The sequence below is a fragment of the Canis aureus genome, chromosome 5, assembly GCF_053574225.1.
Source record: "Canis aureus isolate CA01 chromosome 5, VMU_Caureus_v.1.0, whole genome shotgun sequence".
Classification (NCBI taxonomy): Eukaryota; Metazoa; Chordata; class Mammalia; order Carnivora; family Canidae; genus Canis; species Canis aureus.
In genome coordinates, this window is record NC_135615.1 from 18877858 (window position 1) to 18901482 (window position 23625).

The 23625-nt window shown below is 37.7% G+C and overlaps 1 long non-coding RNA gene across 3 annotated transcripts in view; it reads left to right on the top strand.

Moving 5' to 3' along the window:
- The first annotated feature begins 5415 nt into the window (after positions 1-5415).
- LOC144313767 (uncharacterized) overlaps positions 5416-23625 on the top strand; it is a 61754-nt gene continuing 43544 nt past the window's right edge. Inside the window, exons 1-3 of one of the 3 annotated variants that reach the window (XR_013379400.1) lie at positions 5417-5543; positions 9190-9601; positions 17410-17617. This is a non-coding gene — a long non-coding RNA (uncharacterized LOC144313767). Of the gene's footprint in view, positions 5544-9189; positions 9602-17409; positions 17618-23625 lie in introns of those variants that run through there. The other 2 variants (XR_013379402.1, XR_013379401.1) reach the window with 2 other exon arrangements.

The following is a 23625-nucleotide window of genomic DNA, read 5'->3' on the forward strand; positions in this document are numbered from 1 at the left end:
TTCATTAATTCTCTTTGCTACAACTTCTGGATACCTTGCTGCAGCTTCTGCATCAGCATTTGTTGCTTCACCTTGCACTTTTATCTCATAGAGATGGCTTCTTTCCTTAAACTTCATGAAATAACCTCTGCTAGCTCAGACTTTTCTTCTGCAGCTCAACTAATTAATTATTAGGACTTTTTTTTTCAGAACAGTTTTCAAGTCACAGAAAAGTTGAGGAAAAAGTAGAGATTTCCCACATACCTCTCCTGCCCTAAACACACACACACACACACACACACAGAGAGAGAGACAGACAGACAGAGAGAGAGAGAGAGAGCGTCTCCTACATCAGATTTCCCAGCGGGCAGGGGAGGGGGGCATTTGTCACAACTGATGAATCGACACTGATACATCATAATTACTCAAAGCCCATTATGATCCACTCTTGGTGTGATACATTCTGTGGGTTTGGAAGAATGTGTGGTAAAATTTATTTGTCAATATGGTATCATACAAAGTATTTTCATGACATTGCTCTTGTATTGAAAATACTCTTGTGAATCACCTCATCAGCCTTCCCCCCACCTCTAAATTCTGGCAACCACTCCTCCTTTTACTCTTTTCATATTTTTGCCTTTTCCAGAATGTTAAATAGTTGAAAGCCTACAGTATGGAGCCTTTTCAGACTGGTTTCTTTCACTTAGTAACATGCATTTAAGTTTCCTCCATGGCTTTTCATGGATTGATAGCTCATTTATTTTTAATGCTGAATAACACTCCACTGTCTGGGTATAGTACGGTTTGTCCATTCACCTATTGAGGGACGTTTTTTTTTTTTTTCTTCCATGTTTTGGTAGTTAGGAATTGCCATGTACAGGTTTCTGTGTGGATGTGTTTTGGGCTCCTTTGGGTATATATCAAAGAGTACCCTTCTTTAAATTTTTAAGTCTTTGCATGAGACCCAAATTATCAGCTCCAGTGCTTTGCTCATTTCATGTTTATTTCTTATACATGATTCTCTGTAGGAATCATCTCAAACCATCAAAGAAGTTCTAACAGTGAGTCTGATATAAGACCATCTGATTCTGTATCCATCACCCTGCCAAGGTTCCTTGGCTCCTACATAAATTTAATTTCTTCTCTCCTAATGAAAAGCTCTCAACGTGACAGTGATAGTGTAGGGTGATGGACCTGTGTGTCTTTCTACCAAATATCCCCTAACATCCTTTCCTTGGGGGTAGCTACTATAATTATATTTATATAACTAATAGTGGCAACAAGAGTAATTTTATTTTATTTTATTTTATTTTTACAGCCAGGAGGGAGCAGGCCTTGGGCTCACAATCTTGCTCCATCTCCACTCTTTTTTTTTTTTTTAAAGATTTTATTTATTTATTCATGATAGTCACAGAGAGAGAGAGAGAGAGAGTCAGAGACACAGGCAGAGGGAGAAGCAGGCTCCATGCACCGGGAGCCCGATGTGGGATTCAATCCCGGGTCTCCAGGATCGCGCCCTGGGCCAAAGGCAGGCGCCAAACCGCTGCGCCACCCAGGGATCCCAACAAGAGTAATTTTACTGAAAATAATTAAAAGCTGCTATAGAGTCACTAGGTTTTTTACTCATATCCATAGAAATAGAAATAGACAAATAAGTTTTAGAAACTTTATGTCAGGGACACCTGGGTGGGTCAGTGGTTGAGCGTCCACCTCTGGCTCAGGGCATGATCCTGGGGTCTGGGATCGAGTCCTGCATCAGGCTCCTGTGGGAATCTTGCTTCTCCCTCTGCCTATGTCTCTGCCTCTCTCTGTCTCTCTCATGAATAAATAAATAATATCTTAAAAAATTAAAAAAGAAACTATGTCAACAGATATCCTATGATGAGCATAACAGCGTCTAGCACAAAGCTTGGTATACAATAAACCCTGAAGTAGTGATAACTATGATTCTTGCAAATTATGCTGTTTCTGATAAGAAAGTCAATAGTGAGGCTCCAGAAAAGTGAACAATCTTTGAACCTCAATTGTTAAAATTTACCCAGAATATTATATCTCTAAGTCAGAAAAGACTGTTTTTTTTAAGATTATTTATTCATTTATTTATGAACAACACTGAGAGAGAGAGACAGAGACTTAGGCAGAGGAAGAAGCAGGCTCCTTGCAGGGAACCCAATGAGGGACTCAATCCTGGACCCTGGGATCACGACCTGAACTGATGGCAGTTGCTCAACTGATGAGCCACCCAGGCGTCCCGACATACAGAATTTTTAATAGCTGTTCTTATGAAGTGTATATTTGGTTAACAGCTAGCTAAATTAATTTCAGCTGGTTTATTACATCTCTGAACAGCTGAGGTGAGTTTTTAAAATGTGTATAGAAATCTAAATATTTGGGAACACAGTATATTAGATAGGCGTATTTAAATTTTAGCAGCAAAGCATCTGTTAAAAATTGCTGTCTTTGATGGATCTTATCTAATAAAACTAGAAAATTCCCACAGTGGTTTCTGAAATTTTACCACCATTAGCATATTCATTTATTTCTACATTGGTATCTCTTTGGATAGCAGACAATAGACAATAAGGCTCCCTTTCCAGGTAACTATGTGTGATAGCTATTCCATAGTAGCAATAACTTGTTTTCTTTCTGTATTTTCGTAAAAGAACTCCTGGATCCTTTTTTTTTTTAAGATTTTATTTATTCATGAGAGACAGAGAGGCAGAGACATAGGCAGAGGGAGAAGCAGGCTTCCTGCAGGAACCTGATGTGGGACTCGATCCCTGGACCTGAGATCATGCCCTGAGCCGAAGGCAGATGCTCAACCACTGAGCCACCCAGGTGTCCCCCTTTGTTTTTTTTTAATTGTCTGAAAAAGGAATCAAAAGCATTACTTTCTCAGGGATTGAAATGGCAACTACATACTTTGAAACCACTGAAATCTAGGTATATTTATGAGTTATTTATATATTATGTATTTATAAACAGAGATGGCCTATAAAAATGTAGTTTTAAATATTCTTAGTATTTTTCCCCTAACTTGTCATAATTATCATTGGAGTGAAAAATCTTTGGATTTCAATCCATTTATATAGTTTCCTAACTCTATGACCTTAGTTAGATTAATAACTTCCCTGAACTTTCCTTTCTTCCTTGGGCTATTGTGAAAGTTGGATCTATATAAAGTGTTTAGTACAGGGTCTATGACATAGGTATCTATTAAATATTAGCTATAATTCATACTATTATTATAACTTCTCAGTCCTGCCTTTCTCTTCCTCTTTTCTAATGGCTTTGTGGAAATTAACTATTTCTTACCTATTTCCTGAAAAGTGGGTCAAATTATTCTGCCCTATAAATATTATGCAATGCATATAATACTTTGGGAAATATTAAGCTCTACAAAATTGGTGGTGAACGTAATATTAATTATAATAATCTTGGTTTTTCAAATTTTAATCTTTTTGAAGTAGCTACTTTTCATATTTTAGTATAAAATAATCTGTAGGAACAATGAAGTCTTCCAAATAATGTCATAGTGGCAGAGAAATAACATGAGTATCGAATAAATTAGGTAGACCTTGGCAATTCTATACTCAATATAGCTGAATAATGCTGTTTCTTTGAAAAATTATTTGGTAAAAATGTAATTTCTTAAATTGATAATTCTGCTTTATTAATTTTTCAGTATGGAAAGCACAACTCTGGTTTTTATTTCTTTCAGATCAGATAGGATCCATTTTTTCCTCAAATGTATCCTTTAATGTACTTAGAGAAGTATAACAAGGTGATTTCAGTTGAGCTTTATGATTCTAAACTATATGAATACTCCGGAGAGCCATCCTAGGAGTCACATTTTGTTTTTCAGGCTCCAAATGTGACTTTGTTTTTTTTTTTTTTTTTAATTTTTATTTATTTATTATAGTCACACAGAGAGAGAGAGAAGCAGAGACATAGGCAGAGGGAGAAGCAGGCTCCATGCACCGGGAGCCCGACGTGGGATTCGATCCTGGGTCTCCAGGATCACGCCCTGGGCCAAAGGCAGGCGCTAAACCGCTGCGCCACCCAGGGATCCCCCAAATGTGACTTTGAAGCAGATAGCTGTGGTTGGTTTGAAGTAATTAGTGGTGACCATTTTGATTGGGTATGGAACTCTAGAAGTAACCTTTCGGCTGAATTTGAGCAACAGGCTCCACCTAGGGATCATACTCCCAACACAACTGAAGGTAATAAGCAAGGAGAGGCTTTTGTTCACCCTTGGTCAGGCCTGTTAAAAGAAAGATAAGCATTTAAAGCTCTATGTTACTGCAACAAATAGTGTGACAAATAGCTAAATACTGTCAATTACGTTTATGTTGTTAGTATGAAATGACTCCTTTAAGGGTGGTGGGGAGGGAGTATAGATATGCTTTTGGCTGAATTCACTTAAATTATTAACTTTTTGCATGATTTTCAACCTGGAGGTAGATACTAGTTTAGTTTTCATAAGAGCAAATTTGACTCATCATATTTATTGATTTTTGATTGTATAGTCTTAATTTTAGTCAGACACAGAGCTTAGTACAAGGTTAAGAGGCAGGTGCCTCAACTCAGTCGGCTAACTTACAATTTGTATTTGTATCTCAATAGGGCATTTTATATTCATTCTGAAGAAAGCAGAAGCTTGTCACAAGTTGCCAAACTCCAGAGCCCAACATTTAGCCAGGCAGGACCTGGATGCATACTTTCCTTCTGGTAAATACTAAAAACTGTGGTCAGCTACCCCAGCAACCCGGTGGTTGCAGGCGTACTTCTGCACTTGTTAGACTTTATGATTTGCCCTTGGTTTGGCTTTAAAAATAGGTACTGTTATATTTATACAATTAGCATTTTACTTAGAAGCACATTATCAGTATTTGTTGTGTTCTTTCTTTAGATGAAAGAGACTCTTTCCCTTCAACAGTGGATTATAATTTAATTAACTCTGCCTCCTCTGTTCTAGATGGAACTCCTTGAGAAAGGCTCCCAGGGTTCTGGAGCCAGAGTATGCACCTCAGCAGATATGCTCTCGCATATGAGCAGCAATGATTACTGCAAGAAATAAAGGCGTCCATTGTAGCTAATTATTAATCAACGGTTGACTGAGTGGAAGAGCCTATAAGTTAAATATTTAGTCTATGCAATAAATCATTTCCATTCCTTGTGTTTGTTCTTTTTCAGGTTTTATGACCATGGTCTGTCAGTGGGAGCAGCTGAGCTACAGCTACATGTGGAAGATTCCAACGACTCTACAGTACTCTGGAGAGTATTGTGTAACCAGGGCAACCAGTGGTCACAGGCCACTATTCAGCTTGGACGCCTTACTCAGCCCTTCCATTTGTTACTAGATAAAGTCAGTCTTGGCATTTATGATGGAGTCTCAGCTATTGATGACATCAGATTTGAAAATTGTACCCTTTCTCTTCCTGCAGAGAGCTGTGAAGAGCCGGACTTTTTCTGGTGTCGACGCAGCAAGGCTTGCATAGAAAAGCTTCTGTTATGTGATTTGGTAGATGATTGTGGTGATCATACTGATGAGGTTGACTGTGGTAAGTGCTTTGTTGTTGTTGTTGTTCTTGTTGTTGTTATTATTATTAATTATTATTATTATTTTGGTCCATCGTATTTTTACAGTGGAGATCTTGATTTGTTCACTGTTTTCTAGCCAATCAAGGCAAAGACAGGAAGCATTGTTCCAGAGTTGACGACCGTGATGAGTGGTTGATTAATCAGGTTACCGATATTTGTTATGTGGACTTATTAACTAGATACTATAGATAAAGTGCTAACCACAATGACTGAGTTTCAGATCTTATGGAATTTACAGTCTAATTGAGAAGTAGATATTATTCAAATATTGTTTTAAAAATACAAACTGGAAGCTTTGATGGGAGATATGGAGAGGAGTGCGGTGACTTTATAATAATGGTATTAAACTTTCTAAAGGAGATGACTTAGCTGAGATCTGAAAATAAAAAAGTCAAAGCATATATATGCAAAAGCCCTGATATGTGACCGTGTAGCAGATGGAGGCCAGCCAGTGCGGTAGGAGCGAGGAGGTGAAGGAGAGATAGGGTGCAGTATAAGGACAGAAATGTGAGGGAGGCCAGATTTGCAGATATTTATAGTCTATATTAGGAAAGTTTTTCTTCATTTGAGGGTTTTTAAGAAGGAAAGTGGTATAATAAAATTGGCATATTAAAACATGTCAGTGTAGATACAGAGTGATAAGTGGATTGGAGGAGAATGGATTTGGGAGACCCATCAGGAGGGCATTGCGATAATCCACTGAGGAGGGGTGGGCAGCCTGTATCACAGCGGCAGTGATGGAGATGGAGGGACTGATGTTTGGGGAAATACTTAGGAGGGACATTTGGTGATGTTTTGGCTATAGGGAGCAGGGAGTGCTGTGTCAAAGGTAAGTCTTGAGTTTCTGGTTTAAATTACCAGAAAGTTTATGGTATCTGATGATTGTATACATTTTATAATTTAATAAACCTAGCACCAGGTAGTGCCCATTGCACTTGCTCCTGAAAATGAATCAGAAGCTTATAGCTGTTTTTTACTTCAATTACAAAATCAATCAGAAAAAGAATTTGCATCTTTCTTTGTCCAGAAATAGCAACAATTCTTAAAATTCAAGCTATATGCCTATTACATTGAGAGGCTAATTATAAACCAAAGTGAAGCCATAAAATGCTTGGTGCATCATAGGAAACACTGCATTAAGAAACTTCCATATAAATTATTGTACAGCATGATGCATATATGTGATCTTTGATACAGTCAGGTGGATTGAAGTCAGAATTACCATGCATCTCATTACACAACTAATTCTTTGAGTGGATATAAATAAAGTTGATAATTTAGACAATGGCTAACATAAGAAGTGTAACTTGTCCCCAAGCTAATTTATTTTTGAGGCTTTAGAAAGCTTTTTCATCTTTCTGAAGCTCTCCGAAGCCCACTCCTCAAAAAAAAAAAAAAAAAAAAAGCAAATTATCCTTAAAACTACTATTAACTTAGAATGGAGTTATGTCAGTACAACTATAATAATCAAAATACTACTTGTGACTAAATATTAGTGAAAGAGAACAGTAGTGGTATCAGAGTGTCAGTTTCTCTCGCAGCTTTCCATATAAATGTGTTCCTGGATTCCATAGAAAGCATTAGGCATCCAGAAATCTATGTTTTATTTCCTAAATCTTCCTACGTTTAGAGATAGGGTTTTTTATTTGAAGGTGGAGCTACGTGCATTCCCTTTCAAAATAGAGATTGAACATACAGTCAATATGAAGACAGGCAATATCAAAATCTGTTGGCTTTAGTGCCAGTTTTATGTCAAAAAACTTAGCAGCTTGACATTCTCCTTCTGCTCCACAGCCAAAGATTGACACCCGGAGAGTATGCTGTGGGTCCCCAGTTCACATCACAGCTGGGCTTGATTAGTCACAAGTGAGGAAATATCAAACAAAAGCTCATCTCCCATTTGACATTTACTCACTGGGCTCCCATCATTAGTTCTAAGCTCCTGTTCCGTGGTTTTCAAAGACAGATGATTTGTTCTAGCCCGGCTGCATTTATCCACATTTGCTTATATTTATTGTTTCAGAATATTTATTCCCCTTTGGCACCAAGTGCATTTACTAAGATGAATAGTGAAAGGACAGCTGACATTTATATGTTTAAAAAATATTAACTTTGGTGAATGAAGCTAAAATGTAAAACTATGCATTAATTCTAACTCCTGTTCCTTCTACCCAGATAATGCTAAATGTTTTTATTCTAAAAACAAATCCTTGTTGTCAACAAAATGTTCACATCCTGAAAATGACTACATTACTATATTCTGGAAATTGTGGTAGATAAGCTAGGTGACGAGGGGCTAGTCAATCCTTTATAAGTGCTTTGAATTCTTCTAGTGCCTGGAAGGAGTTTTAAGCTTAAAAGCTCCAGCTCAAAGGAGCTGCAATCCAGTGAGAAGAAAAGACTGCCTCTCAGGAGATGCTGCCAAGAGCCCGCAGCACAACAGGAGGCATAAATAGAGAAGGAGAGAGGAGTGAGGTGTTTAAGGCAAGTGGGGAAGGTGGTGTATGCTAAGAAAAGGCTGGCCAGGGACAAACAGGAAGTTAATTTAACTTGGGAAAGGTAAAGCTTGAAAGAAGAGCTTAGATTTCAGTTTGGATTAAATGAGCATGTATGTACAGAAAGAAAATGGTAAATTGCCATGGAAGGCAGAAGAATGGTCTTTCTGGCACTGATGGAGGGAAATGTGGAATTGGTGCAAGATGAAACCAAAGGGAGGAGTTTTTCAGCCTGAGGTCTGGAAAATGCTGGCATCAGGATCATGTTGATACTTGTTAAAAATATGGATTGCTCGGTCCCCCATATCTAACCAGGTAGTGCTGGTATGGAGCTTCGCCATGGAGCAAGCAATTATGCTGTACACATCAGGTGATTCTGAAAGATTGGACTCTATTAAAGTATGACTCTTCAGTTCTGCATGTTAGAATCGCCAAGGGAGATAATGAATTATCTTGATGTTCAACCGCACTATTTGTGGCAGTTCAGTCAACATCTCCGGGGGGGCTAGGGGGGCTCAGTTGGTTCAGCATCCAACTCTTGATTTCGGCTCAGGTCATAATCTCAGGGTTGTGAGACTGAGCCCCTGTAGGGCTCTGTGCTCAGTGGAGAGCCTGCTTGAGATTATCTCTCCCTCTGTCCCCTGACCCCCCTTTTCTCTCTCTAAAATAAATAAATCTTTAAAAAAATAAATCAACATCCCTCAAGATAAGTTCTGGAACTTCATGTTTTTTGTTTTGTTTTGATTTTTAACATTCACTGGTGATTGGGACATTTGGCTAAGGTTGAAATCGACTGAGCCAGAAGTTTATAGTATTGAGTCAGCCATGGTGCCCTCATCATTTGCATAAAGTTATAGTGCTGGAAATGGTGAAGGATGGGTATAAAAGGCATTTGGAAAATAATGGCTGAAGTAATGCCCCCCCCCCCAGTCTATAAAATATTATTACTTGATATAAATCTAGGATTTATTCACTTTTTAAAAACTTTTAGTGTCACATTTAAAAAACATTAAAATCATTAACCTTGGCAGGAGCCAAATATCAACAAGTATTCTTAATCATGTTTTTTGTCCTTAATTATTTTTTTGTTGTTATTTCATGCCAATTGCAGTACCTGAGTTCCAATGTAACTTTGAAAATGGAATCTGTAACTGGGAACAAGATACAGAAGACGACGTTGATTGGACCAGGAAGCACGGTCCAACTTCAACACTTAATACAGGGCCAATGAAGGCTCATACCTTGGGCACAGCTAAAGGACACTATCTCTACATAGAATCTTCGGAGCCACAGGTTTTCCAAAACAGAGCTACTTTCCTCAGCCCTGTCCTCAATGCCACCGATGCAGGGGGCTGCACCTTCCGCTTATATTACCACATGTTTGGAAAGCATATTTATAGGCTGGCCATCTACCAGAGAGTTTGGAGTAACACAAGAGACAGCTGCTGTGGCAGATATTTGGGAATCAAGGCAACAGATGGATGAGGAAACGCCTCAATCTTTCCAGCAGGAAGCCTTTTCAGGTATAGATAATGGCTTTCGTAATGTGTATTTAAGATGCATTCAGAATGTCTAAGGAATATGAAAGATCACTATATCCTTGAATTAAAAGCCAGTGGAATTTGGTCAGAGTTATTTGGAAGTACATTTATCATGCAATTAAGGTTGTGCCAAAGCATGTTAAGTTGCTTTCCTCTTTGACTACCCCCAATAATCTGTGATTAAAATTTCTAAAGGTGGACACATGGCATTGGCAGCAGCTACAGGTCCCTCTGACTTTAAGTCATTTTTCTCTTGAAATAAAAAATCTGGAGGGAAAAAGAGTTTTGCGCAATATATGGTACTCTGCCAAATGTTCAGGTTCTAAAATCTGTGATTTTTAAATATTCCATCAGACTTTTCCACCTTTTATAGGTAAGCAGCAGAAATTCGAGAAGGGTGCATGCTGTGTTGGAGAATCACACAGCTACTCTGGGGCAGAGCCAGAGGTCTAGCTAGATCTCCTGCTGAAATATTCTTTACTGTGATTCTCACCTACCTTCTCCTAAAAGGAAAACTTGGGGGCAGCCCGGATAGCTCAGCGGTTTAGCGCTGCCTTCAGCCCAGGGGCTGATCTGGAGTCCCGAGATCGAGTCCCACCTCAGGCTCCCCGTGAGGAACCTACTTCTCCCTCTGCCTGTGTCTCTGCCTCTCTCTCTCTCTCTCTCTCCTCTCTGTGTTTCTCATGAATAAATGAATAAAATCTTAAAAAAATAAATAAAAGGAAAACTTGGAATGGTGGGTTTAAATGCTTACGTGGCTTTTAAGATTTTATGAAGGCAATTTCTATTATCTCTTGGATTCCCTTAGCAATTCCCTGAAGTGGGTAAGTCAGGATCTTTTTTATCAGTTTTACAAATATGAATAAAACATTTGGAGAGGTTGTTATTTATATCTGGCCAAATAGATGGTGCACAGCAGGATGGGGGCTTGGAATGGAATCTGCAGTTTCCAATTAATTCACATTCATTCCCTTTCTAATATATCATACAGCCTGTCATGTGTAGGAGGGTCGAATATTCTTTTTCTCTTTGCTCCAATAGATCTAGATGTAATATACAGGGAGGAACTCCTTACCACTCCTGGCTAAACTTTTTTTTTTTACATGTACTGAATTTCTCTGTTCCCTTATTTAAAGCGCTGTTTCAACCTAAATATCTTGAGAGCCATGATAGAGGGGCGTCTGGGTGGCTGCATCAGTTAAGCATCTGCCTTGGGCTCGGGCCATGATCTCAGGTCCTGGGATCCAGCCCTGCATTGGGCTCCCACTCACTAAGAAGCCTGCTTCTGCCTCTGCCTGCCACTCCTCTTGCTTATGCTCTCTTTCTCTGTGTCAGATAAATAAATAAAAGCTTTTTAAAAAGCCATCATAGATATACGTTGTATATGACTCACTAAAGAATACATTGAAATGGGTGATTTGTCCAGATAGACACAGGCGGAAATTATGAGAACTAGTCTGCTATATGTAGAGTGTTATTTTGCTGTTCAGCCATGTGGCAGGTGCATGTAATCACAAGAAATGAAATGGAAGGAAGGTTCTTCGACTTTTATTTAATAATGGATCACCCACTTCAAATTTAATCAGATGAATTGTAAGTTGGGTCAAACTAGTATCCTTCTGATATTTACTCAAGAGTTGGTTGCCAGGAGAAAATCACCTTGGCAAGGGAGCTGTTTCACATTCAGATGAACAGAGAACTAACCAAGGAATCCTTTAGTTATGAATCAAAAATATAGAAATTGGTGTGTGGAACCAATTTTGGGTTATACATGCAGTACTCTGTTTTTATCCAATGGTTCTTCTAGGCTTTATTTTTTTCCAATGACATTCAGGCTTGAGAAGGTAAAATCAGATTGTGCTTGTGGTGTAGTTAAGATAATAAAAATTGGGTCCAATTTCAGCGACCAGAGATATTCCTTCATTGAATAATAAGTATACAGAGTTGTGGTGAGAGCAGAAATAACCAAGATTTTACTTAGCTGTGATATTGTAGGTGAAATTAGCTAGTGTCAGTCCAGCAGGTAATGTGCTCATTAAATGTTTGTTTAAAAGAAAAATCCAAGGATTTTTCAGGAGCTATGTATGTATATATAGTTGACACACAAGGTTACATTAGCTTCAGGTGTACAACATAGTGATTCAACAAGACTATATATATATATGTTTTTTATAAATATAAATATAAATATATATATATATATTTTTTTTTTAAGACCATATATTATACTATGTTCACCACAAGTGTAGCTACGGCCTGTCCTGACACACTGCTCTTACACCATCTTTAACTGTATTCTTCACGCTGGGCATTCATTCTTATGGCCTACTCATTCAATAACTAGAAGTCTATATCTCACACTTCCCTTCACCATTTTGCCCAACACCCCACACTCCTCTCCTGTGACAACCACCAGTTAGTGGTCCGGATTTATGCATCTCATTTTGCTTTTTGTTTGTTTACTCATTTTTAAAAACTTCCACTTAAGTATTTGTCTGAGGTATTTCACTTCACACAATACTCTCTAGGTTAATCCATGTTTTCTCAAATGGCACACCTCCTCCTTTTTATGGCTATATGATATTCCGTGTGTGTGTGTATGTATATACATAATACTTTCTAATCCATTTGTCTATTGGTGGGCATTTAGTTTGCTTCCATATCTTGACTATCACAAATAATGCTGTGGTAAACATATGGGTGCATACATCTTTTCAAATTAGTGTTTTTGTGTTTTGGGGGTAAATAATAGTGCATTATTGGATCATAAGATATTTCTACTTTTAAGCTTTTGAGCAACCTCCATACACTTTCCACAGTGGCTGCTCCTCTTGCATTCCCACCAACAGTGCAAGAGGGTTCCTTTTTCTATATGTCCTGCTAAAACTTTTTGTATCTTGTATTTTTGGTTTTAGCCATTCTGACAGGTTTATAGTGATATCTCATTGTGGTTCTAATTTGCGTTTCCCTGATAATTAGTGATGTTGAACATATTTTCATGTGTCTGTTGGCCATCTATATGTATTTGGAGAAATGTATGTATGTCATTTGCCCATTTTTTAATTGGATTGTTTGGCTTTTTTGGTATTAAGTTGTATAAATTCCTTATATATTTTGGATATTAATACTTTATTACATATATCATTTGTAAATATCTTCTCCCATTCAGTAGGTTGTCATTTTGTTTTGTTGATAATTATATTTGCTGTGTAAAAGCTTTTTATTTTGACGTAGTCCCAATAGTTTATTTTTGATGTTGTTTCCTTGCCTCAGCAGACATATCTAGAAAAATAGTGCTATGGCTGATGCCAGGGACATTACTGCCTGTGCTCTCTTCTAGGGTTTTTATGGTTTCAGGTCTTATGTTGAGTTCTTTAATCCATTTTGAGTTTGTGTGTGGTGTTAAAAAGTGGTCTAATTTCCTTCTTTTTCATGTAGCTATCCAATTTTCACAGCACCATTTATCGAAGGACTATCTTTTCTCCATTGCATATTCTTGCCTCTTTATTCATAGATTAATTGACCATTTAATCCTATGTTTGTTTCTGAACTCTCTCTTTTGTTCTTTTGATTTATGTGTTGATTTTTTGTACCAGTACCATAGTTTTTTTATTAGTACAGTTTTGCAATATATCTTGAAATCTGGAACCATGACACTTTTAGCTTTTGTTATTCGCTCTCAAGATTGTGTTGGCTATTCAGTCTTTTGTGGTTTCCTACAAATTTCAGTATTATTTGTTGTAGTTCTTTGAAAAATACTTGGGATTTTTCTAGTTCCGTAGACATGTTAAATTGTTTATTGGAGCTTTATTTTGATTCTTGAGGTAGGCTGATATCCCTATATATTTCTCTCTTAGAACTGCTTTTGCTGCCTTCCCAAAATTTTGGACCATTGTGTTGTCATTTATATTTGTGTCTATGCATTTTGTTATTTCTCCTTTAATTACCCTGTTGACTGTTTGGTAGTATGTTGTTGAGTCTCCATATATTTGTGACATTTTCACTTATTTCTTGTGATTTATTTCTAGTTTTATAGCATATGATCAAGATATTTATAATTGCCATATCCTCTTATAGATTAATCCCTTTATTATTTTGTAATGACCATCTTTGTCTCTTGCTACTCTCTTTGTTTTAAAGTCTGTCCTGTCTGATATAAGTATTGCCATCCTGGACTGTTTTGTTGTTGTTTGTTGTTGTTGTTGTTGTTGTTTTGCTTTTCCTTATATGGTGAATTTTTTTTTAATCCTTCATTTCCAATCTTTATGAGTCTTTAGGTCTGAAGTGAGACTCCTGTTGGCATCTTTAGATGGATATTGTTTTTCTTTTCTTTAATATTTTACTTATTCATGAGAGATAAACAGATAGAGGCAGAGACATAGATGGAGAAGCAGGCTTGCTGTGGGGAGCCTGATCCAGGACTCGAACCCAAAACCCAGAGATCATGACCTGAGCCAAAGGCAGATGCTCAGCCACTGAGCCACCAACGTGACCCCAATGGATATTGTTTTTCTTATCCATTCTGCCACCCTTTTATCTTTTGATTAGAGCTGTTAGACCATTTACTTTTTTTTTCATTTTTTTAACCCTTTAGTTTTTATTTTTTAATAATAAATTTATTTTTTATTGGTGTTCAATTTACCAACATACAGAATAACACACAGTGCTCATCCCGTCAAGTACCCCCCTCAGTGCCCATCACCCATTCACCCCCCACCCCCGACCCTCCTCCCCTTCCATCACCCCCAGTTCGTTTCCCAGAGTTAGGAGTCTTTATGTTCTGTCTCCCTTTCTGATATTTCCCACACATTTCTTCTCCCTTCCTTTATATTCCCTTTCACTATTATTTATATTCCCCAAATGAATGAGAACATACAATGTTTGTCCTTCTCCGATTGACTTACTTCACTTAGCATAATACCCTCCAGTTCCATCCACGTTGAAGCAAATGGTGGGTATTTGTCGTTTCTAATGGCTGAGTAATATTCCATTCTATACATAAACCACATCTTCTTTATCCATTCATCTTTCAATGGACACCGAGGCTCCTTCCACAGTTTGGCTATTGTGGCCATTGCTGCTAGAAACATCGGGGTGCAGGTGTCCTGGCCTTTCATTGCATCTGTACCCTTGGGGTAAATCCCCAGCAGTGCAATTGCTGGGTCGTAGGGCAGGTCTATTTTTAACTCTTTGAGGAACCTCCACACAGTTTCCCAGAGTGGCTGCACCAGTTCACATTCCCACCAACAGTATCAGAGGGTTCCCTTTTCTCCACATCCTCTCCAACATTTGTGGTTTCCTGCCTTGTTAATTTTCCTCATCGTCACTGGTGTGAGGTGGTATCTCATTGTGGTTTTGATTTGTATTTCCCTAATGGCAAGTGATGCCAAGCATTCTCTCATGTGCATGTTGGCCATGTCTTTGGTAGCATGGCAGGATACAAAATCAATGCCCAGAAATCAATGGCATTTCTATACACTAACAATGAGACTGAAGAAAGAGAAATTAAGGAGTCAATCCCATTTACAATTGCACCCAAAAGCATAAGATACTTAGGAATAAACCTAACCAAAGAGATAAAGGATCTATACCCTAAAAACTATAGAACACTTCTGAAAGAAATTGAGGAAGACACAAAGAGATGGAACAATATTCCATTCTCATGGATTGGTAGAAATATTATTATGAAAATGTCAATGTTACCGAGGGCAATTTACACATTTAACGCAATCCCTAACAAAATACCATGGACTTTCTTCAGAGAGTTAGAACAAATTATTTTAAGATGTGTGTGGAATCAGAAAAGACCCTGAATAGCCAGGGGAATTTAAAAAAAGAAAACCATAGCTGGGGGCATCACAGTGTCAGATTTCAGGTTGTACTACAAAGCTGTGGTCATCAAGACAGTGTGGTACTGGCACAAAAACAGACACATAGATCAATGGAACAGAATAGGGAACCTAGAAGTGGACCCTGAACTTTATGGTCAACTAATATTCGATAAAGGAGGAAAGACTATCCACTGGAAGGAAGGCAGTCTCTTCAATAAATGGTGCTAGGAAAATTGGACATCCACATGCAGAAGAATGAAACTAGACCACTCTCTTGCACCAGACACAAAGATAAACTCAAAATGGATGAAAGATCTAAATGTGAGACAAGAGTCCATCAAAATCCTAGAGGAGAACACAGGCAACACCCTTTTTGAACTCAGCCACAGTAACTTCTTGCAAGATACATCCACGAAGGCAAAAGAAATGAAAGCAAAAATGAACTATTGGGATTTCATCAAGATAAGAAGCTTTTGCACAGCAAAGGATACAGTCAACAAAACTAAAAGACAACCTACAGAATGGGAGAAGATATTTGCAAATGACATATCAGATAAAGGGCTAGTTTCCAAGATCTATAAAGAACTTATTCAACTCAACAGCAAAGAAACAAACAATCCAATCATGAAATGGGCAAAAGACATGAACAGAAATCTCACAGAGGAAGACACAGACATGGCCAAGATCACTTTTTAATAATAAAATAATTTTATGTCATGGTTATAACTGCATTCAGAAGTTAATTAAAAATTCATTTTCATGGTATAATTTTTAAATATGCTTTTCCTTTCACTATATTAAAATGAAAAAAAAAGTAGTTTTATTCTGTTTCCTGCACAGATGTGTTAGACAAATCTAGAGGAGACATCAAAGAGCTTTCTGGCCTGAAAGATTGCAGAGATGGCCTTGGCTAGGCACATAATTTGTTAGGTTAGGCATGTGTTTTTGGAGCATCTACTCTGTGAGAAGAGAAAACTTAATCACACATGGAACCAGCATACGCAGAATTGATGTGTAATGCCTCGGGGAAAGTGTTATTTGCTGAAAGAGAGGTCCATTGGGAGGCTCAGGTAACTTACCAAGTCTTCAGGTCTATCTTGGGTGTGTATGTCTCTAATAATACTTGAAGGGGGGAACCCTGGGTAGCGCAGCAGTTTGGCACCTGCCTTTGGCCCAGGTCGCGATCCTGGAGACCCGGGATCGAGTCCCATGTCGGGCTCCTGGTGCATGGAGCCTGCTTCTCCCTCTGCCTGTGTCTCTGCCTCTCTCTCTCTCTCTGTGACTATCATAAATAAATTTAAAAAAAAAGAAAAACAGAGGACCTTTCCATTTAAAAAAAAATAATACTTGAAGGGAGTCTTTACTTTTGGATGTTACTGGATAATACAAATGAACGAAGATAATACTATGGATAAAGACCACATACTGACTCTTTTTAAGAATTTAACTATTTTTATTTCTAAAAAAATCTTTCCTTTTACCACAAAAGACAAAATTCATTTTTATTGTAGGAAAATGTTTAAATATAGGTAGAAAAGGTAAACCACATCAATGCTGCTTACACCCTCATGATAAAAACATTGTGTGTGTCTTTACAATCTACCACGTTGCTTTCAATTAATACAATAAATAAAAGCAACACTGTTTTCAATTAATTTGCTTATTTTTATATATAATTTTTAAACACCTATTCACCAATATTTTGTTTGGGCCAATAGTATTCCATCAAATGGATGTACCACCATTCACTAATTCAGTTCCTCACTATTGATTTAGGAGTTGCTTTCGATTGTACACAAATTTAAAGAGTCTTTACTGAACAGTATAGAGGTTTGCACACATTGCAAATTATATCCTAAGAGTAAAAGAAAATACAGAGTAGAATTTTTAATTGATATTCATTTTTAAACCATTTGATTTATGATTTTATTGTTTTAAATTTTTATTTATTTATGATAGGCACACAGTGAGAGAGAGAGGCAGAGGCACAGGCAGAGGGAGAAGCAGGCTCCATGCACCGGGAGCCCGACGTGGGACTTGATCCCGGGTCTCCAGGATCGCGCCCTGGACCAAAGGCAGGCGCTAAACCGCTGCGCCACCCAGGGATCCCTGATTTATGATTTTAAATTACTCTTCAATAATGTACCTTTTTTTCACAAGCAATACATGACTGTGTCTGTTTTTCTGTATGCTTCCCAAAAACTGTCTAATTATTTTTTTCATTGTTTCAGTCTGAAAATATGGTTAAAGTAGGAGGTAACTGTATATTTTCTCCAATTCTTTAATGCTAAGCAGGTTGATCAAGTTCGTGTGCATGTGTGCCTTGTGTAGTTATATTTCTGTGTGTATCTATATTTCCTATTTGTGCTTTTTGCTTGGTTTTCAGTGTGTAATGCTTATTATTCTTCTTACTGACTTAATCTTTTAAAGCATCGAGGTATTTTTTTATTTGTTGTGAAAGTTGCAAAGATTTTCCCCAAGTTTTATTGACCTTTTATTAGTTTTTCATGTTTTCACCCTTCCTAGTTTTTAGGTTGTGCATAGTTATGTCTGCCAGGGTGCCCTTTATAGTTTATCTTTTTGTTATTTTTTCCAGAATGATATTTTTCATTAGGTTTATTGACACATGAATGACATATAACATGTAAATTTAAGGTGTACAATGTGATTACATTGTGAAATGATTACTACAGGAAGGTTGATTAACACATTCATCATGTCACAGCTATCTTTTTTTTTAGAGAATGTGGTGAGGACATTTAAGATCTACTCTCTTAGGAACTTTCATATATACAATACATTACTGTTAACTGTAGTCACCATCCTGTGTATTTTACCCCTAGTAGTTATTTATCTTGTAACCATTTCCTCCATCTCTCCACGCCCTTCTCCCAGGTGACACCTTTTTATTGTCTATTTTTATGAGTTTGATTTTATAAATTCCACATGTAAGTGAGATCATACAGCATTTATCTTTCTCTGTCTGACTTATTTCTCTTAGCATAATGACTTCAAGATACATCCATGTGGTTCCAAATGGCAGGATTTCTTTTTTTTTTTTAAGATTTTATTTATTTATTTGATAGACCACAAATGGGGGCGGGGAGGGCAGAGAGAAAGGGAGAAGAAAGCTTCCCGCTGAGCAAGGAGCCTGATGTGGGGCTTGATCCCAGTACCCTGGGATTGTGACCTGAGCCAAAAGCAGATAGATGCTTAACCAAATGAGCCACCCAGGTGCCCCAAGATTTTTTCTTTTTTTAGTATTCCTGTGTGCCCACACCTGTATTTGTATATATGTCGGTATTATGCACCATACTTTCTTAGTCCATTCATCTGTCAGTGGAGACTTAGGGTTCTTTATATGTCTTGGCTATTGTGAACCATGCTGCAGTGAACATAGGGATGCAGGCATCTCTTAAAGATACTAATTTCATTTCCTTTAGGTATATATACCCAGAAGTGGGATTGGTAGATCATATAGAGTATTTAATTTTTTGAGAATCTGTATTAAATTTTTTGAGAATCCTTCATACTGTTTTCATACCTACTGCACCAATTTGCATTCCCACTGACAGCGCAGAAGTATTTCCTTTTCTCCATTTCCTTTCCAACATATGTTGTCTTCTTGATGATAGTCATTCTCACAAGTGTGAGGTGATATCTTTTTGTGTTTTTGATTGTATTTCTTGGTAATTACTGATGTTAAGCACAACTTCATGTACCTCTTGGACATGTGGATATCTTCTTTGGAAAAATATCAGCTCAGGTCCTTCGCCCCTTTTTTAATTGAATTATTTGGGGTTTTCTTTGTTTTTTTAAGTATCGAGTTGTAGAAGTTCCTTAAATATTTTGGAAATTAATGCCTTCTCAGACATATGGTCTACACGTATTTTCTCCTATTCTTTGTGTCACCATTATTATTCTGTTATTAAGTATTTTGTTAATAATTTCTTTTGCTGTAAAGATAACTTTTTTAGTTTGATGTAGAGCCACTTGTTTATTTTTGCTTTGTTGCTTGTGCTTTTGGTGTTCTATGCAAAAACTCATTACCAAGACCAACATCAAGGAGTTTTTAACCCTATATTTTCTTCCAGAAGTTTTAATTATATTACATATGGGCTTTATTTTTGTCATGTTGCATTTTATGAAATGCTTTTATTATGCTTTTGCTATGAGGATTCTGTGATTTTTATCCAACGATATATTAATGTATCATGTTTATTGACTTGTGTTTGTTGAGCCTTCTTTGCATCCTAGGGATAAATCCCATCTTTGTGGCATACCATCCTTTTAATGTGCTAACTTTATTAACTAGTATTTTGTTGTGAATTTTTGCATTTATGTTCATCGGGCTATTGGGCCTTTAGTATCTATATGCCTTTTGTATCTGGATAGTGGAGGTCTTATAAAGTGAATTTGGGAGTATTCCCTCTTCTTCAATTTTTTGGAAGGATTTCAGAAGGATTGGCTTTGATTCTTTAAATTCACCAGTGTTTGGTAGAATCCATGAGTAAAACTATCTTGTCCTGGACTTTTCTGTGTTGGGAGGATTTTATTTATTCATTCATGAGAGCCAGAGAGAGAGGGAGAGGCAGAGACACAGGCAGAGGGAGAAGCAGGCTTCATGCAGGGAACCTGATGTGGGACTCGATCCCTGGTCTCCAGGATCAGGCCCTGGGCCAAAGGCAGGTGCTAAACTGCTAAGCCACCCAGGCTGCCCTCTTCTGATATTTTGGAATGATGTTTCAATTGTAATATCCCTCTTTTATTGATAATTTTATTCATTTGAGTCTTTTCTCTTTTTCTTGGTTAGCCTAGTGAAAGGCTTGTCAATTTTGTGTAGTTTTTTAAAAAAAACTAATTCTTTAAAAAATTTTTTTTATTTTTGTTAGTCTTTTGTTTTATTCTTCTGTGTTTCATTTTTTCTATTCTAATCCTAATTATTTTTTCTTCTGTTACCATTGACCTTAGTTCAAGCTCCTTGAGTTGTAAAGTTTGATTGTTTATGTGAGATATTTCTTTGTTTAATGTAGGTGTTTATGATTGTAAACTTTCCTCTTAAAACAGCTTTTAATGCATTCCATAAATTTTGGCATGTTATATTTCCATTTTCATTTATATCAAGATTTTTTAATTTCTCCTTTGATCCATAGTTTGTTCAGTAGTGTGTTTTGATTTCTATGTTTGTGAATTTCCCAACTTTCCTCTTCTTATTGGTATCTATATAGTGGTCAGAAAAGACATGTGATATAATTTTAATTTTCTTGAATTTGTTAAGACTTTTTTGTGTCTAAACATATGATCTGTCCTGGAACATGTTCTGTCTGCACTTGAGAAGGATGTGTATTCTGCTGCTGTTGGGTGGAATGTTCTATATATGTCTGCTACGTCTATTTGATCTATAGTGTTTTTCACATATCACTATCTAGTGTTGAATAACAATATATGATCATATAGTCATATGTTATATGCAATCATGTGTATATACAGTCAGATAACACTGTAGTGCTCTTTCCTTATTGATTTTCTGTCTGAGTAATCCATCAATTATTGGGTATGGAATATTAAAACCCTTCTTATTGTATTGTTGTTTATTTCTCCATGCAGCTCTGTTATTATTTGCTTTATATATTTGGATGTTCTGATGTTGGATGCATACATATTTGCAATTATTATGGCTTGTTTGTGAACTAATCCTTTTATCATTATACAGTGACATTCCTTGTCTCTTGTGACTATTTGAAACTTACTCTATTTCTGATAGAAGTATAGCCATTCCTCCTCTCTTTTGGTTACCATTTGTATGGAATGTTTTCTATCCCTTCACTTTCAATCTATGTGTGTCTTTAAAACTATAGTGAATCTCTTGTAGACAGCATATTGTTGGATCTAGTTTCCTGTTTTGTTTTTTTTTTTAACCATCCCAGCCTCTCTAGGTTTTTGGATTGGAGAATTTCATCCACCAATGTTAAAGTAATTATTGATAGGTAGGGCCTTACTATGGCCATTTTGTTAATTGTATTCTTTTCTTTTTTAACTTTTGTTAATTGTTTTTTTCTGACTCTTTTGTAATTCCTATATTCTCTTCTTTGTCCCTTGCTGTCTTATTTTTCTGATTTGATGACCCTTTGTGGTGGTGTGCTTTGATTCTTCTATCTCAATACTTTGCTCATCTACTACAGGGTTTTTCTTTGTTAGTGCCATGAGGCTTATGTACCCTATCTTATAGTTTCAGCATTCTCTTTTAAACCAATAATAGTTCACTGTGGGGCTTGGATGGGTCAGATGGAAGTAACTGAGGGCAGGAGGGGCTTACTGTTAGGGTCTCTAATTTGGTGAGGCTTCTGTCTCTTCTCTGAGATAGGAGTACTCCTGGCTGAGCTCTTTGGTTAGGTGAGCCTGCTGACTCAGCTTGGCATTCAGATTGGGCTGCTTGCTGGCTGGCTCCCTGGTTGAGTGGCTATGTATTGGCTTCATGGTCAGGTGGAGCCATTAGCTGGATCAGCATTCACCTCTGGTGGGCTGGAGTCACAGGCAGAGTGGTGCTACTAGTTTTTACTTTGCTTATGAGTGGGGCTGCAGGCTGGGTCTGCAATTGGCCCTGGTAGGGTGAGAGTACAGGCTGTGCCCCCAATCCAGATGTGCCTCTGGCATGACTCGGCATTCAGGTAAAGTCTCTTTGGGATTAGGGGGGACCTCAGGCTGTGCTCAGCAATCAGGCAAGGCTGTGGGCTGGGTTCTAGTGCTGGACAGGGCCATTGGCTATGCTCTGTGTCCTGTATGTTGAGCTCCAAGGATGTCCATGGTCACTATTGAGGTGTCCTGAATAAGAAGGGCTGTAGTCTCTGCTCAACAATTGAACAGAGCTACTGGGTTGGCTCTTTGTCTAGGTGAGGTCATAGCCTGGGCTGTGTGACCTCTCATAGATCATTGATTAGGCTCCTAGGTGAGGCAGTGTACCACACTGGGTGGGTTTGCTGACTTCCTTCCCTGTGTGAGCAGGCTGTAAGATGGCTCTGTCTATAGAGACCTTTGTTTTTTTGTTTGTTTGTTTTTGTTTTTTAAAGATTTTATTTATTTATTCATTAAAGACACACGGAGAGAGGCAGAGACACAGGCAGAGGGAGAAGCAGTCTCCATGCAGGGAACCTGATGCGGAACTTGATCCCAGGACTCCAGGATCATGCCCTGGGCCGAAGGCAGGCGCTAAACCACTGAGCCACCCAGGCATTCCTTATAGAGACCTTTAGTCACCGCATTTCCTCACCCACCTCCCCTTCCACTACCCCTTGTTTCCCAGAATTAGGAGTCTCTCATGTTATGTCTCCCTCTCTGATATTTCCAACGTATTTTCTCTCCTTTCTGCTTTAATCCTTTTCACTATTTTTTATATTCCCCATATGAATGAAACCATATAATGTTTGTCCTTCTCCGATTGACTTACATCACTCAGCATAATACCCTCCAGTTCCATCCACATTGAAACAAATGGAGGGTATTTGTCATTTAAATGGCTGAGTAATATTCCATTGTGTATATAGATCACATCTTCTTTATCCATTAATCTTTTAATGGGCACTGAAGCTCTTTCTACAGTTTGGCTACTGTGGACATTGCTGCTATAAACATTGGGGTGCAGGTGTCTCGGTCTTTCACTGCATCTGTATCTTTGGGGTAAAACCCCAAGCAGTGCAATTGCTGAGTCATAAGGCAGCTCTATTTTGAACTGTTTGAGGAACCTCCACACAGTTTTCCCAGGTGGTTGCACCAGTTCACATTCCCACCAACAGTGCAAGAGGGTTCCCTTTTCTCCGCATCCTCTCCAACATTTGTTGTTTCCTGCCTTGTTAATTTGCCCCATTCTCACTGGTGGGAGGTGGTATCTCATTGTGGTTTTGATTTGTACTTCCCTGATGGCAAGTGATGCAGAGCATTTTCTCATGTGCTTGTCTATGTCTTCCTCTGTGAGATTTCTGTTCATGTCTTTTGCCCATTTCATGATTGGATTGTTTGTTTCTTTGCTGTTGAGTTTACTAAGTTCTTTTTAGATCTTGGATACTAGCCCTTTATCTGATATGTCATTTGCAAATATCTTCTCCCATTCTGTAGGTTGTCTTTTAGTTTTGTTGACTGTTTCTTTTGCTGCGCAGAAGCTTTTTATCTTGATGAAGGCCC